The sequence below is a fragment of the Hypanus sabinus genome, chromosome 27 (assembly GCF_030144855.1).
Source record: "Hypanus sabinus isolate sHypSab1 chromosome 27, sHypSab1.hap1, whole genome shotgun sequence".
NCBI lineage: Eukaryota > Metazoa > Chordata > Chondrichthyes > Myliobatiformes > Dasyatidae > Hypanus > Hypanus sabinus.
Window position 1 is genome coordinate 8422794 of NC_082732.1, and position 19029 is coordinate 8441822.

General features: G+C 40.0%; 1 protein-coding gene across 4 annotated transcripts in view; it reads right to left on the reverse strand.

Annotated features, from left to right (window-relative positions):
- The window catches only part of mtor (mechanistic target of rapamycin kinase), a 342240-nt gene that overhangs the window by 316880 nt on the left and 6331 nt on the right, over positions 1 to 19029 (reverse strand). Inside the window, exon 2 of one of the 4 annotated variants that reach the window (XM_059951709.1) lies at positions 15530 to 15969. The exons of 1 other annotated variant lie outside the window; for it this stretch is intronic. The gene's annotated coding sequence lies outside the window, so the exon portion shown is untranslated. Of the gene's footprint in view, positions 1 to 15529; positions 18995 to 19029 lie in introns of those variants that run through there. 2 more of the 4 variants (XM_059951711.1, XM_059951712.1) reach the window with 2 other exon arrangements.

Sequence of the window (19029 nt, forward strand, 5' to 3'; positions counted from 1 at the left end):
AAACAAAATGATTCCAAGCACACCGAACAACAACCTAATAATACAGCACACACAAAATGCTAAAGGAATTCAAGCCAGTCAGGCAGATCTTAAGGCGGGTAATAAACAGTAAACATATTGGACTGAAAAGGGGGCAGAAGTCAGAATAAGGTGGCGGAGGGTGTGGTTGGAGCGCAGACTGGCAAATGAAGGACCCCTCACCTGATCACCTGCCTTCCTCTCCTCCCCGCCCAACTTCTTTTTCTGACCTCTGCCCACTTCCTTTCCAGCCCCGATGAAGGATCTTCAGGGGTCATCATCGACTGTTTATTCCCCTCCATACTGCTTGCTAAGATCCTCGAGCATTTTCTGTGTATTGTTTTAGATTTCCAGCATCTGTAAAACCTCATTTGTTTATAAAAGGAACACAAGTTCTCTTCTTCTTCTAACTCAGTCCTATGTACATACGATTAGGGTCTGCACCTTTTAATGATAATATTATACAAACTCCTGTAATATTGAACACTATTAAACAGCCAACACAAACCTGCAGACTCTTTGTTGCATAAACGAAACTGAATAGTTGTCTTTAAATTCGAGGATGTTGTGGCACTTTACAAACGGTATCAAAGCCTTTCATAATACAATGTTCACCAATACATTCCCTACCCTCACTAGACTAAAATGAATTGCTACATTTATTGGTATTTCTGGTGTATTTTTGCATATCACAGAAACGGAATAAAAAATATTTCCTTGACAGCTCAGCTATTCCATTATCCCCATTATAATCCATCATGTTCCAAGGAAAACCATGTTAGGGATCATTCACACAACATGCTGGAATAATTCCATATCAGGAAGCATCTATGTTTTGGGCTGACACCCTTCAGTAATGGGAAAAAAAAATGGTGCAGAAGCCAGAACAAGAAGGTGGGGAGAGGGAGAGGGGTACAAGCTGGCAGGTGATAGGTGAGACCGGGTGAGGAATAAGGTGGGTATGTAGGGGGAGGGGAGAATGAAGTAAGAAGCTGGGAGGTGACAGGTGGAGAAGGTGAAGGGCTAAAAGTAGGACAGAGTGGAGCATGGGAAACAGGGAAGGATGATGGGTGCCAGAGGGAAGTGATGGGCAGCTGAGAAGTGGTGAGAGGAGAATCAGAAAGCAGAATGGAAAAAGAGAAAAGAGAGAGGGGAAGAATGATCATATCATCAGGATGGAGGCTACTCATGCAGAATGAAGGTGCTACTCCTCCAAACTGAGCATGGTCTCATCATAGCAGTAGTCTACAGAGCAACATGTTGGAATGGGAACTAATTGTCAAACTGAAATGGGTAGCCATCAGGAATTCCTGCCTTTTGCAGCCAAGGTATTCGACAAATCAATTCCACAATCTACGCCAGTTCTCAACGACGTTGAGGGGGCTTCATCGGATACAACAGATGATCCCTTGCAGATGGTGTTGCTTCACCTGGAAGGACAATTTGGGGCCTTGAACAGTGGTCAGGGAAGAGGTGTAGGGGCAGGTGTAGCACTTGTCATGCTTGCCGGGGAGGGATGAGTAAACAAGGGAGTCACATAGAGAGTGATCCCCACTAAACATGGAGAGTTGTGGGGGAAGAGAAAAATGTGCTTACTGGTTAGGTCATTGTAGATGGTAAAAGTTACAAAGAACGATGTAAGAGATATGGAAGCTAGTGGGTTGTGGGTAAGGGCAAAGGGAAACCTGTGCCTGGTGTTAGTGGGAGGATGGGGTGAGGGCAGCAGATACTAGAGAAATTGACGACATGCAGGTGAGGGAAGCATCAATGGTAATGAAAGGGAAATCCCATTCTTTGTAGAACATCTGACAAGTTTTAGAATGGAAAGCCTCATATTGATAACAAATGCGGTAGAGACAAGGAACTGAGAAAAGGGAATAGCATCCCAGTACCCAAAGGCCTTGAATGACTACCATCGAATGGGCCTGAACTCACACATCAGACCATATAGAGGATGGTGCTGGCTCACCTCCAACCCCTAGTCAGATCCCCTGCAGTTTGCCTACCAGGAGCACATTGGAGTCAACAATGTTGCTCTCTACCTACTCAACAAAGCCTACTCCTATTTAGATAAGCAGGGCAACAATGTGAGAATCATGATTTCTCAAGTATCCTCTGTACCATGTAGCTCCCATTACTGGGGGAAAGCTCCATTCAATATAGGTTGGCACTTTCACTGTATCCTGGATAACGGACTACCTGACTGGCAGACCACAGTTTGTGCAGCTTCAGAGCTGTGTGTCAGACATGGCTACAAGGGACTGTTTAGGCCCCTTCCTGTTTACCCTGTATACCTCAGACAGATACAACATTGAGTCATGTCATCTACAAAAATTCTCTGATGACTTAGCAATAGTTGGGTACATAGAGGGAGGATGGGAAGATGAATACCGGGCCCTGGTGAACAACTTTGTCAATTGGAGCAAGCTGAATCATTTGCAGCTCAACATCAATAAGACAAAGAAGACTGTCGTGGACTTTATGAAGACTAAGTCTGCACTTCTCCCTGTTACCATGGTGAGGAGATACAAGTACCTGAGGATGCACCTGGATGACAGACTTGACTGGAGCACCAGAGATTGTTACCATATGGGCCAGAGTCGCCTACACTTCCTGAGGAGACTGAGGTCCTTTGGAGTAGACTGCAGGCTCAATAAACTGATTAGAATGGCTGACTCTGTTATAGGAGTCAAACTGGACAAACCGGAGGCTGTGGTGGAACAAAGGACCCTATTAAAAAATCCTGGCAATTCTAGACCATGTTTCTCACCCTCTGCATGCCACCTTGACTGAACAGAGGAGCACTTTTAGTACAGACTAAGGCAACTGTGTTGCTCCAAAGAGCGCTACATGGGATCATTCTTATCCTCGGACATTAGGCTCTAAAATGAGTCAACCTACAGCCGAGGAAGTGATGACCTCTTCCTGTTTGACTGCATGAAGTAACCTATTTTTTATTCTTTCTTACTTCTCTTTTAATATTTGCATATTTGTATATCTGAGCATGTATAATGTTACTGTGACACTGTCATTTCCTCTGGGATCAATGAAGTATCGATCTGTCTACCTACCTATTACAATTGACAGTGTGGGAAGAGGTATCAAGATAGCTGTGAAATTTGCAAAAGCTATCTGTAGATAATCTGTCTCCGGTGGCAGAGACAGGAGATCAAGAAAGAGGAGAGAGGTGTTAGAGATGAACCAAATTTGAGGATTGAAGTTGGAGGCAAAGATGATGATGAGCTCAGCATGGGGTGCAGGAAGCAGCACCAATGCAGTTGTTATTGTAGCACTGAAAGTGTTGTGGAGCATTACTAGTTAAGCTCAGAACATGGACTGTTCTAAGTAACTGACCAAAACACAGCATAGCTGTAGCTCTGGAGTCTGGAGAAAATGAGAGAAGTCGAAAGAAAAATTGTTGAGAGTGAGAACCATGTCTGCCAGATGAGAGGATGTCGGTGGAGGGGAACTGGTAAGATTGCTGTACTGGGAGAAGCAGAGAGCTTTAAAGCCTTCCTGATGGGAGGTAATAGTATATAGTCGCACAATATCCATAGTGAAAATGCTGAGACAAGGGCCATTTGGGCCATAAAGTCATTTTGGGCCAAGACCCATCGGCAGGACCTGATGCAGGCTGTTGGCTTGAAACGTCAACTGTACATCTTTCCTGGCCTGCTGGGTTGCTCCAGCATTTTGTGCGTGTTGCCTGGATTTCCAGAATCTACAGATTTTCTCTTATTTGTGATTGGTGCACTTATACTACTCTCTCCCCTTTCAAATACTTGAGAAAGTACCTAAAATTTGTTATCATATACCTTGATAGCTTTCTCATGTATTTACAGCCACAATGAATTTTAGGCTATCCTTCAATGAACCAACCTATATAGCAAAAATATGAAAAACAGAACTAGGAGTTGATTATGTATGTCTATCCTGTCAGTCAGAAGCTTATGCCCAGTCCTTTACTTCAGCACCACTTTCTTGTATTAACCTAATATCAATCAATTCAAATTATTCAAATGTATCAGATTTGATCCATTTATTTTCATATACACCATGGCACAGCGAAATTTCTTGTTTAAGTTCACAGGGTAAACAGTATACACCATATTAATAATTACTACAATAAGAGAGAAACACAAAATCAGCAGAATGGTGCAAAGATAACAGCTGAATCTGAAGTAGATGCAAAATAAGAGTGAAACTTGACAATAAAGGAATAAACAAGAGAAGTAGTCAAGTTAATCATCATTTAACTATACAGTCGGCCCTCCTTATCCGCGGGGGATTGGTTCCAAGACCACTCCCCCCCAAACCCTGGAAACCAAAAAACCAGGATGCTCAAGTCCCTTATTTAACCTGCCACACTGCGGTGGTCTTTCGGACCCAGCGGAACCCCAGACTTTATTTAACACGTCTCAGTGTGGTGGACATTAGGACCCAGCGATGCAGCTCTGAATCAGCAGTGTTTCTCTTCATGAAAATAATCACGATTGAAAATAAGGTGGAAGTAATAAAGCGATCGAAAAGACGTGAAAAGCCATTGGTCATTGGAAAAGCGTTAGGCTACAGTCGGTCAATGATTGGAACAATTTTAATGGAGCATGTGAAAGGCTCTGCCCCAATGAAAGCTACAATTATTAATAAACAATGCAGTGGTTTAATTATTGAAATAGATGTTTCTTAAGTGTTTTATATGCATTAAAAATTAAAATATGTACTATATACTAAGAAAAACACTTGACTAACTGACGCTAAATAATACCGGACGTACCTGTTCTGACTTCAAATCCATCTTAAAGACGGACTCTGGAACAGAACTCATTCATAACCAGGGGACTGCCTGTACTTTTAAGTCATTTCTAGATTACTTATAATACCTAATACAATGTAAACGCTATGTAAATAGTTGTTATACTGCATTGTTCAGGGAATAATGACAAGGAAAAAATAGTCTGTACATGCTCAAACGAGTGTTGGAAAGAGAACTTCTGGGTTTTCCCAATCCGCGGATAAGGAGGGCCGACTGTATACACGTATATAACATATATAACCATATAACATAAACAGAAACAAGACAATGTCTCTTCAAACGAGGGTGTAATATACAGTAGTATACATAACACCCATAACACACAATAACAAGGTGAAGATAACTTAAATAAGACACTAAAGTGCATTAATACCGTAGATTCCGGACTACAGAATGCACCTGATTAAAAGCCGCACGCTCTAATTTTAGAAAGAAAATCAATTTTGTACTTGTACAAGCCGCACCGTATTTTAAGCCGCAGGTGTCCCACGTTGTAATATGAGATATTTACACCGAAAAATATTACACGTGAGGATTTTTTAACTTTCAATTAAATCCGTATGGTAACAAACAAATACATATTGCAAATGCTTTTTTTCGAACAGTGCCTGTAACACAGCTACTTTTAAATATACATACGTATCGGTAACACACAAATTACGTTGCGTATACTTTTTTACTGAACAGTGCACGAACAACATTCCAATATCTCCTAATGACTGGTAAAAAAATATATGTACTGCAGCCTACCAGGAAAAGTTATTGATCGCCTTCTTCATCTTCCTCCTGCGCACTAAAACCATCAAAGTCCTTCAGTGTCCGAATTGAATAAAACCTCAGGATCTCGTCATTCACTTCAGTCTCTTCGTTGTCGCTCTCACTTGAGCGCACATGGTCCTCTTCATCACGCAGCAGTCCAGCCTTTCGAAACCCGCTGGTGATGGTGGATGTTGTGACACGGCTCCACGCATTTAGGATCCACTGGCAGACTTGAGTTAAAGATGCTCTTCGCATGCGTCCTGTTTTGGTAAAGGATTTCTCGCCGCTCGTCATCCAAGCCTCCCACTCAACGCGCAGCGCCACTTTAAATGCCCGGTTCACGCTGATGTCCAGTGGCTGCAAATACTTCATGGTGCCCCCAGGAATCACAGCTGGAATTGAGTTTGTACTCTTGATGGCAACTTTCACTGAATTTTCATTGTCAGCTGCTTAAAACATCACCATCGGCGGAAGCTTTAGTCCGGATGCTGTGCAGCTCAGAACACAAGTAAAATGCGTTCTCTCATGGCCACTTGTTTTCAGTGTGATGGACGAGTCACCTTTTTTATTAACAGTCCGAGTGAGAGGCAGATCAAACATCAAAGGTACTTCATCCATATTTATGATATCATCTGGCCCGATGGAATTCTCCGCTATCTTTGTTTGAGTGAATGTGCGGAAGTTAGCAAGCTTTTCCTTGTGGTCAGGAGGGAGCTGCTGACACAGAGTCGTGCGTACCCTGACGGACAGGGCTTTTCGTCTCATAAATCTAAAACACCACAATGGCCCACCTCTAAAATCTTCGATTTTCATTTTGGTGGCGATTGCTTTAGCCTTCGGTCTGATCTGCACGGTGGAAACACCGTGGCCGCCTGCTCTCTGTGTGTTAACCCAGTCTTCAAGAAAGTTTTCAAGTTCGGGCCATCTGCTATGATTACCTCTGAAAGCTTTTGTCGTCTTTTTGCATTGACTCAGTTCTTCATGCTGGCGTCTCCACCGTCTCACCATCGATTCATTTATGCCAAGATTATGTGCAGCAGCTCGATTTCCTTCTTCAACCGCCAGATTGATCGTCTTTAACTTAAAAGCTGCATCATATGCTTTTCTTCCAGTGTTTTCCATGTTGATGAGGGTGAGTACAAATGACTGATTTACAATAATTTAATTGTGAATGTGCGCTTGATTTATCGTACAATTTCATTGGACCTCTGTGAACTACTCATCAATTTTATTGGTCTACTGTTACGAGGCAAAATGTTTTTGGCAGCATGAAAAAAAAACATGCATTAGCCGCACCGTAGTATAGGCCGCAGTGTTGAAAGCGTGGGAAAAAAGTAGCGGCTTATAGTCCGGAATTTACGGTACTAAATATTGTAAGGTATGGAACAGATTAACCAATTTGAATACGATGCAACAGGGAGTTCAGAAACCTAATGGCCTGGGGGAGGAAACTGTTTCTCATTCTAACCCTTTCTCTTTTTATGCATCTTTGTCTAATGCCTGATGGTAGAATTGAGAGTTCAAGAACATGGTAGAACCACCTGGACGGGGATCTGACAGAGACAATTGTTTCAGAAATCTGACAGCAGTGGGAAGTCTGACTGTCCAGGTTTTCAAGTTCTTGTATCTTCTTTCAAAAAGTAGAAGGAAGGAAAGGGAATAGTTAACATGGCAGGCAGCCCTGACAAGTATTTTCAACCTTCCTGAAGCAATGCACAAAGGATAGGAGGAAGAGACAAGCTTGTGACAGACTGGGCAGTATTTAACACTCTCTACACATTCCTTTGGTACAGAAGACAGTAGTTGCCATGATAGGCTTCCAGTCTGAAATAAAACTAGTCAGGGTATTTCTATATATGTGTTCTAGAAAGTTCAAGAGAATCTTCATGGACATGCCAGATATCTCAGGATTTCCATAAAAATATGCTAATATACTTTCTTGATCACCTCATCAGATGGTGATATGAAGTTGTTGACCATTTTTACAGCAGCTCCATTGAGGATAGCACCCGCACGCCTAGATCCTAGGTTAACAAATCAGCTCTTTCATCTTGCTCGTGTTAAAGGTTATGTTATTATTCTGATATCACGACACGAGATTTGTGATCTCTTTCCTGTGTTCCATCCTATCATTGTTGCTAATCAAGCTGATAACAGAATCAGCAAACCTATGGATTGAGTTGACACTGTACCTGGCCACGTAGCCATGGGAGCAAAGCAGGGCACCACACACACAACCCTCTATTATGAATACGCACAGCAACAAAACTTCACTTTCTCATGGTGAAGAAAGTTTCACTCATCTCATTCGCAAATGGCTGAAGACCTTATTCTGATATCCGCTAACAGACACCCCAGCAAGGGGAAACATCATCCCTGCAAATACCCTATTAAGCACTACAGCAATTTTGTATTTTTCCAATTATATCACTTTCTAAATTCCAGGGATTATGTGTTCAAACAGCTTAAACTCATAGAATATTTTCCACTAAATTGTGATTGGTATCTGAGCAAATTGAATGACTAGGGCTACAGATGAGGATTTAACCTAAATAATATGTAGAGGGTTTTGTTGAAGGGCAGCTTAAATTAATGAGAAAGGACAATACAACAACACAGGGCACTGAATTGGGTAATGATAACCAAAGTGTGTTAGGATAGGACAGGCTTAAGACGCGAGCTTTATTAGAGTCACAGTAGAGATAAATGCTAAAAAGGTTAAACTAATGGATCTTTATGTGATCATTTTTTTCCCAGTCACTAAACTCGTTTCATATTTCAAATTAGTCTCATCAGGCACCTTATCTCAGATGCCACATCTGATTAAAGCAGGAGTCAAAAATAAACAAACAAAATATTTTGGTTCAAAGCTATAACTTGCCTTTGTCTCATGAGGTCCCTTAATCACCAAAGTCCATTTTCCATTGAGAACAGTCACTGCATGTTGTAGGGTCAACAACTTCAAATTCGTCAGTGTTATCATTTCACCGGTCCTCTTCTGTGCCAAGCACGCAAGTGCAATTATGAAGACAGCACAGCAGTTCCTCTACTTCCTTAGGCATTTGTGAAGATTCAGCATAAAACTTTGTCACAGGAGCCTCAGGACTTGCACCACCAGGTTCAGGAACAGTTATTATCCCTCAACTACCAGGCTCTTGAACTAAAGGGGATAACATCACTTGCCCCCTCATTGAAATGTCCCCACCACCTAGGAACATTACAAAGACTCATCATCCCATGTGCTTGATATTTATTATTGTTCTTTTTTTTTGTATTTGCAGTTGTTGTCTTTTGTACACTGGTTGAACATCCAAATTGGTGCAGTCTTTCTTTAATTCTATTAGGGTTTATTATTCTATTATGGATTTATTGAGTATGCCCACAAAAAACAAATATCAGGGTTATATATGGTGATATGTATGCAATTTGATAATAAACACTTTGAATTTTGAACTCATTTAAAAACAAACAGTGCTAAATTTAGTCGAACCTACATTCTTACATTCCCAGTTACAGGTGTCCCCCACCTTCTGAACATTTGCTTTACGCCATTTCAGCTTACGAACTGTTTCATAGGAATGCTCTACCTTCGGATAGCGGGGGAACCCGTACAACCGTCAGCTCACAATAACCTACAGTTAACCAGCTCCACCTGGTTACATAATTAACTGCAAAATCAGCTGTCTATTTTTTGTCTGAAGTGCTTTTAATTACTTATTCACTACTAAGGATGAAAGCCACAAGGTTGAGAACATCTAACAGTAACATTCAACAAAATATTAAAAATTACAACCTCTTTGCTCCCCAAAATGATATAACAGACTCACCAGACTTGTTGGTGACTTTTATTAGCTTCTTCTTCCAATCTCATACAACTTTGTTAGCTGGCCACAAATTTATCACATTACCCTTAAGTTATATTTCAATGAAACATGGTTTCTGAAAATTATGAAATATTTGCAGTCCGACACTTTATTTATCCAAACACAGCAGCACATCTATCTAGAAGATAACATAAAATATACTCCATCGTCTGCCCCCTGAACATTGTCTACGCTCACCTGGACAAGCCAGCGAGCACTGTGAGGGTCATGTTTTTTGACTTCTCCAGTGCGTTCAACACCATCAACACCCTGCTCTGCTGGGTGAGAAGCTGACAGTGATGCAGGTGGATGCTTCCCTGGTGTCATGGATTATTGATTACCTGACTGGCAGACTACAGTACATGCGCTTGCAACACTGTGTGTCAGACAGAGTGGTCAGCAGCACTGGGGCTCCACAGGGGACTGTCCTGTCTCCCTTTCACTTCACCATCTACACCTCAGACTTCAACTACTGCACAGAGTCTTGCCATCTTCAGAAGTTTTCTGATGACTCTGCCATAATTGGATGCATCAGCAAGGGAAATGAGGCAGAGTACAGGGCTCTGGTGGGAAACTTTGTCACATGGTGCGAGCAGAATCATTTGCAGCTTAATGTGAAAAAGACTAAGGAGCTGGTGGTGGACCTGAGGAGGGCTAAGGCACCGGTGACCCCTGTTTCCATCCAAAGGGTCAGTGTGGACATGGTGAAGAATTACAAATACCTGGGGATACGAACTGACAATAAACTGGACTGGTCAAAGAACACCGAGGCTGTCTACAAGAAGGGTCAAACCTGAGGAGACTGAGGTCCCTTAATATCTGCTGGATGATGCTGAGGATGTTCTACGAGTCTGTGGTGGCCAGTGCTGTCATGTTTGCTGTTGTGTGCTGGGGCAGCAGGCTGAGGGTAGCAGACACCAACAGACTCAACAAACTCATTCGTAAGGCCAGTGATGTTGCGTGGTGGAACTGGACTCTCTGTTGGTGGTGCCTGAAAAGAGAATGCTATCCAAGTTGCATGCCATCTTGGACAATGTCTCCCATCCACTCCATAATGTACAGGTTAGACACAGGAGTACATTCAGCCAGAGACTCATTCCACCGAGATGCAACACAGGAATGTCAAAGGAAGTCATTCCTGCCTGTGGCCATCAAACTTTACAACTCCTCCCTCGGAGTGTCAGACACCCTGAGCCTATAGACTGGTCCTGGACTAATTTCCACTTGGAATAATTTGCTTATTATTTAATTATTTATGGTTTTATATTGCTATATTTCTACACTGTTCTTGGTTGGTGCGACTGTAACGAAACCCAATTTCCCGCGGGATCAATGAAGTATGTCTGTCTGTCTGTTACAAGAGGCTCCTTTTTTCTCTCTCCAAAATACATTTAGAAGTTTGGTTTTGAATCACAGTCATTTTCTTTTCAGAATACTAGCTTATTCATGGCAAAACATGATAAATGAGGTTGGATTTTATCAATGGACTCTTAAAAATTGATTTAATAATACAAGATTAACTATGATACTCCATATATATTTGACATTTTAAAATACGAGTTTGTGGACTGAGGGAAAAGATGTACTGAAATGTCTATAGTTCAGAAAGGGCATCCTCACATTTTCATTGATTCAAAGACCTATTTGCATATCGTTTCTGCCAACTGTCCATCCAGAGTAATGACTGCAAGGTTCTATTGATACATTCCCCACAAGAAATCAATTATTATGATGTGTCAATACTCATGCCACAATGTGTTTAACGTAGTCAAGTCTTACCCAAGTGCAAGATTTGGTAAAAACATTGTGCAGGTAGAAATGGCATTCCACCATTATGACCTAGTAGAGACAAATAATGTTAAAAGCTTCATGTTATGATGGTGGCAACTTTAAGAATTTCTAGGTTAAGGTGGCCTGCTGCCCATGTCCTTCAAAGTGATGGACACTGCAGATTTATAAAATGCCCCTGAGCTTTGGTGCGTTGTTGAAGCAGCCTTAGTGTGGGTAGTATTTAGTTACACCAAGCAAAATCCTCAGCCCATAGTGGTAGGGTGTGATATGCAGCCACAGATTTTAAATTTACTTTCGTCTCTTAAATGGGCATGGCATCCCACAGATTACATCTTTACCCTCAGAAATATATTTTTCTGTTGAGTAATATCCTTGTACCCAGTGTAATGCTGGACTCAAAGGCTTAGGAAAATGCTGAAGGGCAATTGCTAAAAGCTGAAGTCTTAGCTTTCAAAAACCTTCAGAAATTACTACTATTTTGCTCAGAAATTTCTGAAACCCCATGCAGAAAATGTGTAAAGTTCAACCAGCAGCATAGATGTTGGAAGTGCCATGGAAAACATGTAGCTCAAATGCTTAATAGTCGGATTGAGTGGTTCTCCAATCTTGGCAATTCACTTGCAAATGTTTCATCTCAAAACGAGGAGACATCATCAGTGTGCTGTTAATTTGTAGTGTATCTTCCTAATGCTTGGCCTTTATATACTTATCAGCTGGTTGGTCATCATTATGGAAACTCAGTTGTGAGGTCAGGAGAGCACTCGTTGCCAATTGGTTGTGTGGCAAACTCTGTGTACTGTGGTGTGGAATTTTTGCCTGCATTGGCTTACACTGTAAATAAAATTGGAGTCTACGTGTCTGTTTACAGAATTGTTCACAGAAAACCATGCTTCTAGGAATTCTTTTGCAGGCTGCATGTTTACTTGTACTGTGACTTTCACTAATGTCCAGTCGAATTTATACCCCTCTCGATCTTTGTGGGTAGAGACCAGGAAGAGTTGGTTATGCTGCTTTACAGCAGTTGATGGTCATTGATCCTTGTGGGTAGTTTTCATCCAGTTCTGTTGTGCACAGATGATGCCTTCTCATATGGTGACGAAATGTTTGCAAATGAACTGCCAAGGTTCATTAATTCACGGTTCATTCATGACACATCTCTCCCCTTTCTCAACCTCTGTCTTCATCATCACATCATCTCAAATTTTCTTTTCCTGCTTTCCTTATTCACATTTAAACTTGAATATTGATGTTTGTGCTAATGGCTGTTTACAGTATTGTCTTGTAAATTGTTGGTTGCTATTGTGTTTTCTGTTATGGGATTGTCCTGTGTTTTACTCTTGGTACAGAACCAAAATCAATTCTGGTATGTTTCACATACTGGCAATAAAGTAATTCTGACAATAAACTGCATATCAAAATCTTATGTAAATCTACCAATTCCCACGGCTACCTGGACCAAACCTCTTTCCAACCTGTCCGCTGTAAGAATGCTATTCCCTTTTCTCAGTTCCTTCATCATCTCTATATCTGTTTCCAGGATGAGGCTTTCCTTTCCAGAACTTCAGAGATGTCCTCCTTCGTCAAATAACATGCTTTCCCTTTCTCCAACATTGATACTGTCATCACCCGCATCTACGTTCACCCCATCCTCCACCGCCTTAATAGGGATAGAGTTCCTCACCCTCACCTACCACCCCATGAGCCTCCGCATCCAGCACATCATTCTACACAACCTCTACACTTCAACTGGATCCCACCACCTCACGTTTGCACTATTTATTTGTCAGTCATTATTTGTCTTGCATTGTACTGCTGCCACAAAACAACAAATTTCACAACATACCAATGAAAATAAATCTGATGCTAATTCAGATTCCCACAATTTTAAAGCACAATTTGATACATACAGTACAAAAAGCATACATCAACATACATTCTTACCTAAATTGAGAGTGCAAGTTACTCATTGTTCCTGTGTACATGCTTGATTTCACTATTTTCTATTGATGATTACAAACAGGCAATGAAACAAATGTCAGGGTTCTGATGTTTGTCACAACTAGTAAGTAAATGCCTATTCCAACCACATTCCATCTATTTAAGCGCAAGCTTCTTTTGTAGCTCCTCCCCTATTAGATTATATTACCAATTCAAAAGAAGCCTTAACACGGTACATTCCATGTACAAACGATATTACTGATAATGTTTAGGTGGTTAAAGTTTTACACTGAGACAATTAATGTGAAGATACATCTCTGGTTGAATGGAGCCTTGGAGTATTGACAGATCACTTAATATAGTTAACAGATTAGTAGCGCGGTTTTCTGCTACTACAGTTGGCATTTAGACAACAAAACACAGTCAAAATTAAATTCTAAGCCTGAATGTTATGTTTGGCTATTTTAGCCTATTGGCAGTGCAGCTCCCAACTAACTCATCATCTTAATTCAACAACTGTGCCAAGAATCAAAGCAGAATACAATTGTCAACTACTTACTCCACAAATTGCATAATCCAATAGCTCAACCCAGTACAGACCTGTTGGTAAATGTGCCTGATAATCAGAGATGTTTACAAACAACAGTTAACTTTTTAACAGAATTGTGTTCACAATATATCTCTTTGTAATTGACCCTACTGCTCAGACATTTACAGCACTCAGGGGTGAAGGAGAAACCACAAGCAGTCGCATCTGATCTCTGGCTGACAGCAACCTTCTGCACTGTCTTCCACAGGTACAGTAGACTAAAATATATTGATCAGACACAGCAAGCAAAGTGGGAGGTGGGGCATACTGGAAGGGGAAGGGATGTGAAAAAATAGATTGCTCTCAGTGGGGAAGTAAATGAGGTATCATTTTCAGCTGTTCAATGAATACTTTACATCCACCTGAACATGTATTTACAGTGTTCTTTTCTATGTTCATATTTAACAACTAAGCTGAAGTAAATAGCCCCATAATGCAGTATAATCAGCACCGCACATCACTCCAGATTAATAAGGCTACATCCACACTAGACCAGACAATTTTGAAAACGCCGGTTTCGCGTAAAACAGGCATCCACACTGTACATTTTTAAAAATACCTCTGTCCACATTGAAACAGAGATTTTGGCGCATCTCCTCCTACTGGGCATGCGCCGGACACATCTACCAAAAACAAGCGATGTGTTTGGTGTCGAATCTCGCCGTAAAAGTGCGCGTTTGTGTAGTTACAGACTAAAAAAACTTAAAATGACGGACAGCTGTTGGCTCTCGCGCAGGAGAACGTAAAAGTATAAAAAACAAATACTGGAGTGTACGGAGACATCCGACAGGGAGTTCACGGACAGGTTGACCTGGCTGACGACAAACATTGAAAAACTATCTCTATTGCATTAATAAAGCACCTTGTTAAATGTATGAATGTTTTAATGTCTGCATCAGTGTAATCTTGTATTTCCATACAATGTTACATTAGGCTGTTACACATCTATTGTCAGAGAAGTACTTGTATAAATGGGTAAACCACCTTCATACCAGCAAGGACAGAAAACAGGGCAAAGTGAGTATACTTATTTATTCAACCAACACAAAATGCTGGTGGAACACAGCAGGCCAGGCAGCATCTATAAGGAGAAGCACTGTCGACGTTTCAGGCCGAGACCCTTCATCAGGATGGATGAAGGCCGAGACCCTTCATAAATTCATGTCAATGCAAAGCAGTTTACAGCCAATAAATTCTGTTTTGAAGTATACAGTCCTTGGTATTTTAAGAAATGCAGGACTTCCGGTAAGATGGCGATTGTTTAGTCGCTCCAAACTTTTGCTCTGTTATACTTCCTATCTTTGTACTACATGTCTCCCTTTTTAAACCTTAGTTTGTTATTTTATTAGTTCTCTTTTACCTGCCTGCGAATACATCTATCTCATAATGGCACACTGGTGATAGAAAATGGAGGGCTATGTAGGAGGAAAGGCAACAGACACAACTTGCTGGAGGAACTCAGCAGGTCAGGCAGCATCTATGAACTAAAATCGGGAAAAAGGAAAGTTCCACGGCTCTGTCGGCTGAGATTCTCGCTATTTTGGAACAACATCGACAAGATACTTTAATGGATATTAAAACTGAATTTAGAACTTCTATCAACCAGCTGGATTCAAAATTGGATCAGATTAATGCCAGAGTGGATGACCATGCTGAACATTTATCTCGCATCGACCTAACTTCTGAAGATTTAGAACACCGTGTTTAACATCTCGAAACTTTCTGCTCCAAACTAGCGGAGAAGAACAGTAAACTTACTTCCAAAATGGTGGATCTTGAAAATCGGAGCAGACGTTGCAATCTACGAATTCTCGGTTTGCCGGAGGCCACCGAAAAGGGCTCTTCCGTTGAATTTTTCTCTTCTTTTCTCTGTGAGATTTTCAGGAAAGAATTTCTTCCAACTCCACCTGAGCTAGAAAGGGCTCACAGGATTTTTGTTCCTTGCGCAATTTTGGGTTCCTGTCCATGGCCAATTATTTTATGCTTTCATCGATACCAGGTGAAAAACCGTTTGATTATGGAGGCACGCCGCAGAGGTACTTTTACTTTTCAAAACACGAATATTTGTTTTGTGGAAGATTATGCCCCCCAGGTTCTGAAGATGCGTGCTGAGTTTAAAGGTGTATTGAAAGTGCTTTTTAATCGTGGATTCAGACCTTCTCTTCGAAATCCAGCCGATCTTTGAATTGCGCTTACTACTGGAGAATATAAGTGGTTTAAATTAGTGAAGGAGGCTGAGTTGTTTGTTGGAAATCTTCCAGCCATCTTGTCTTCTTCGGAACCGGTCTGACCTTCTAAAATGGCTGATAAGTACTTTTCCAAGTAAAGTTCTTTTTTTCGAACTCAGACTTTACTTGAATAATTTAGACATTAACTATTGAGATTCTAAGGGCTCTAGTTAATCTCTCCCTGGACTTGGTGCGTTTTTCCTAAATAGATGATTTAAGTTTAATGTTTTCCTGCGGACTTTTAGATTTTACCTGTGTAATTTATTTTACTTCTGTTTAACTTTATCTATAGAGAACTACAATTGATCTTAATTTGTTTTGGAGGCTTAAGAGTTTTTTTATTGAAGGCCTCCCTGTTGGTTGATTTATAGTATAAGATTTGCTTTTTTCCTGTAAACGGCTGATAAGTACTCTCTTTAAATTTATAATTTCCCCCTAGGTTAGTTTTCCTTTCTGATTTTTTTTTTGTTTTAAGTTTTATACCTTTTCTGATGAAGTTGTTCCTATTTGTAATTTTGCTCTCAAGTGCATAAATTAGCTATTATTTGCTATATTATATATACGGAACCTTTGTTAACGATACAGAACTGGAAGTCAATTTTGGGTTAATTTTTTTTTAGAGCTAGCTGCTTTTTTGGGTAGCCGTCTAGTTTTGGGTTGCGAGGGTGGGATGGATTCTCCAGTTCCAACACTACTCACTGTTTTTTTTTTGTTTTCCCTTGCTATTCAGGGCATGTGTCTGTCCTGATTCTACAGATTCATGTTTACATTTTTGCTCCCAGACTGTTATTGTACTGTTTGATTTTTTTAATATGCCTGCTACCTTCTATGCACTAACAATTGATAATGGTTAATACACTTAAATTTGTGAGCTGGAATGCAAAGGGATTGAATCATCCTGTTAAAAGAAGGAAGGTCTTCTCTCATATTAAACAACTCAAAGCTGACATTGCTTTCCTTCAAGAAACTCATATTCGTAGTTTTGATCATTCTCGGCTTTTGTCAAAGTGGGTGGGTCAGCATTTTCATTCATCCTTTGCCGCCAAAGCTAGGGAGGGTTTCCATCCTTATTAATTCAAATATTCCTTTTGAACTCCATAATAAGATATCTGATACAAATGGCCGTTTTATTATCGTTTCTGGTAAATTATATAATACTGAAGTTGTACTAGCAAACCTGTATGCTCCCAATTTTGATGATGTTAATTTTTTTGAACGTTTTTTCTCCTCACTACCAGATTTAAATTCATATTCTCTTAAACTGGGTGGCGACTTTAATTGTTGGTTAGATCCTAATTTGGATCGATCGTCCTCTGTTACTAGATCACCTACTAAATCTGCTTTAGCTATTCACTCTTTTTGTTAATCCTCTTGTCAGACACAATTTGCGAATATGCTCAGTTTAGGAAATTTTCTGTTTTTTCTGGTTTTTCCCTTTCTAGTCCTATCTTACATAATCACCTTTTTTTACCTACTATGTATGACTCAACATTCTATGATTGGTATAGGAAGGGCATTAGACATTTTGAAGATCTTTTTATCAATAATCGCTTCGCATCTTTTCAACAGCTCTCTGCTAAGTTCAATCTGCCTAATGCCCATTTTTTTAGATATCTCCAAATTAGACATTTTATTAATCCTTTAATTCCTAACTTCCCTGAAATGCCCGAGAAAAATGTTACGGATTTCTTTCTTTCTATTAATCCACTGGGTAAAGGTTTAATATCATTTATTTCTGATAAATTAGCATTCTTATGGCGTGTCCCTGAGGATAAAATTAGAATGGCTTGGGAGCATGATTTAAATATCTCTTTATCTGATGAGATTTGGGACTCGATTCTCAAATCGGTTAATTCAACCTCTCTTTGTGCTGGCCATTGCCTTTTACAGTTTAAGATTGTTCATAGAGCCCATATGTCTAAATCTAAATTATCTCGATTTTACCCTAATATTAGTCCTCTTTGTGATAAATGCAAAAGGGGCGAGGCTTCTCTTATTCATATGTATTGGTCTTGTCTTAGTTTAGAGAAATTTTGGAAAGATGTTTTCATAACTTTATCCTGTATTCTGGATCACCACTTAGAACCTAACCCTTTAATTGCTCTGTTTGGTTTTTTGGGTGAGACAGATATACGTTTGAGTTCGACTAAGTGTTGAATATTATCTATTGCTTCTCTCCTGGCTAGACGTCTAATCCTCCTTAGATGGAGAGATGTTGCTCCGTCCATGCATGCTCAATGGCTTAATGATATTATGTCCTGTTTAGACCTTGAAAAAATTCATTATTCAATTCTTAATTCGGATATAAAGTTTCATAAGGTCTGGGGACCTTTTATTGAGTACTTTCATAATTTTCCTCTTAATTATGATTTTTTTTCAGTCCCTTACTTTCAGCTCTTTTTTTTGGTAGTAGGCATTATTATCTTCTGTTTTCAAGTGTATTTACAGTTTTTGGGGGTTTGAATGTCCTGATTTATATTCTCTATATTGTGTTGTGGTTGGTCTGGAGTTTTTTTTGTTGTGGGGTTGGGGAGGATACTAACTTTACATGACTTCAATTTGGGTGCTTCCTCAATTATCTTTTTTGTATTACATTATTATTGTATGTTTATTTTTGCACTGTATTAATTTTTCATTTTGGTTTGGGTTTTTTTTATTTGTAGTGTTGTAGAAAATGCATTTAAAAAAATTTTAAAAAAGAAATGCAGCAGCAATTCTGGATGTTAGTTCCTTTTAAAAGAATGATTTTGATGCAAAGAGGTATTTAAGTTCATTTAAGGTATCTAAGTAGCTGGGTCAACAATTTAATGTCTCAGTAATAAGGTGGTACCTCTAATACTGAACCATCTTCAGCACAGCAGTATAGGCAACTGAGAAAAAGTATGTTTAAAAGATCAAAACTTTAAACCTGGCAGAAAAGTCATGGTCAGCCAGGCTGTGATGATTCTTGTCTTCACTTGCCTCTGAAACACTACTTAAAGGAAGGACTTGACAAGTGCTGGAAAGATACCATTAACATTGGATTATTCC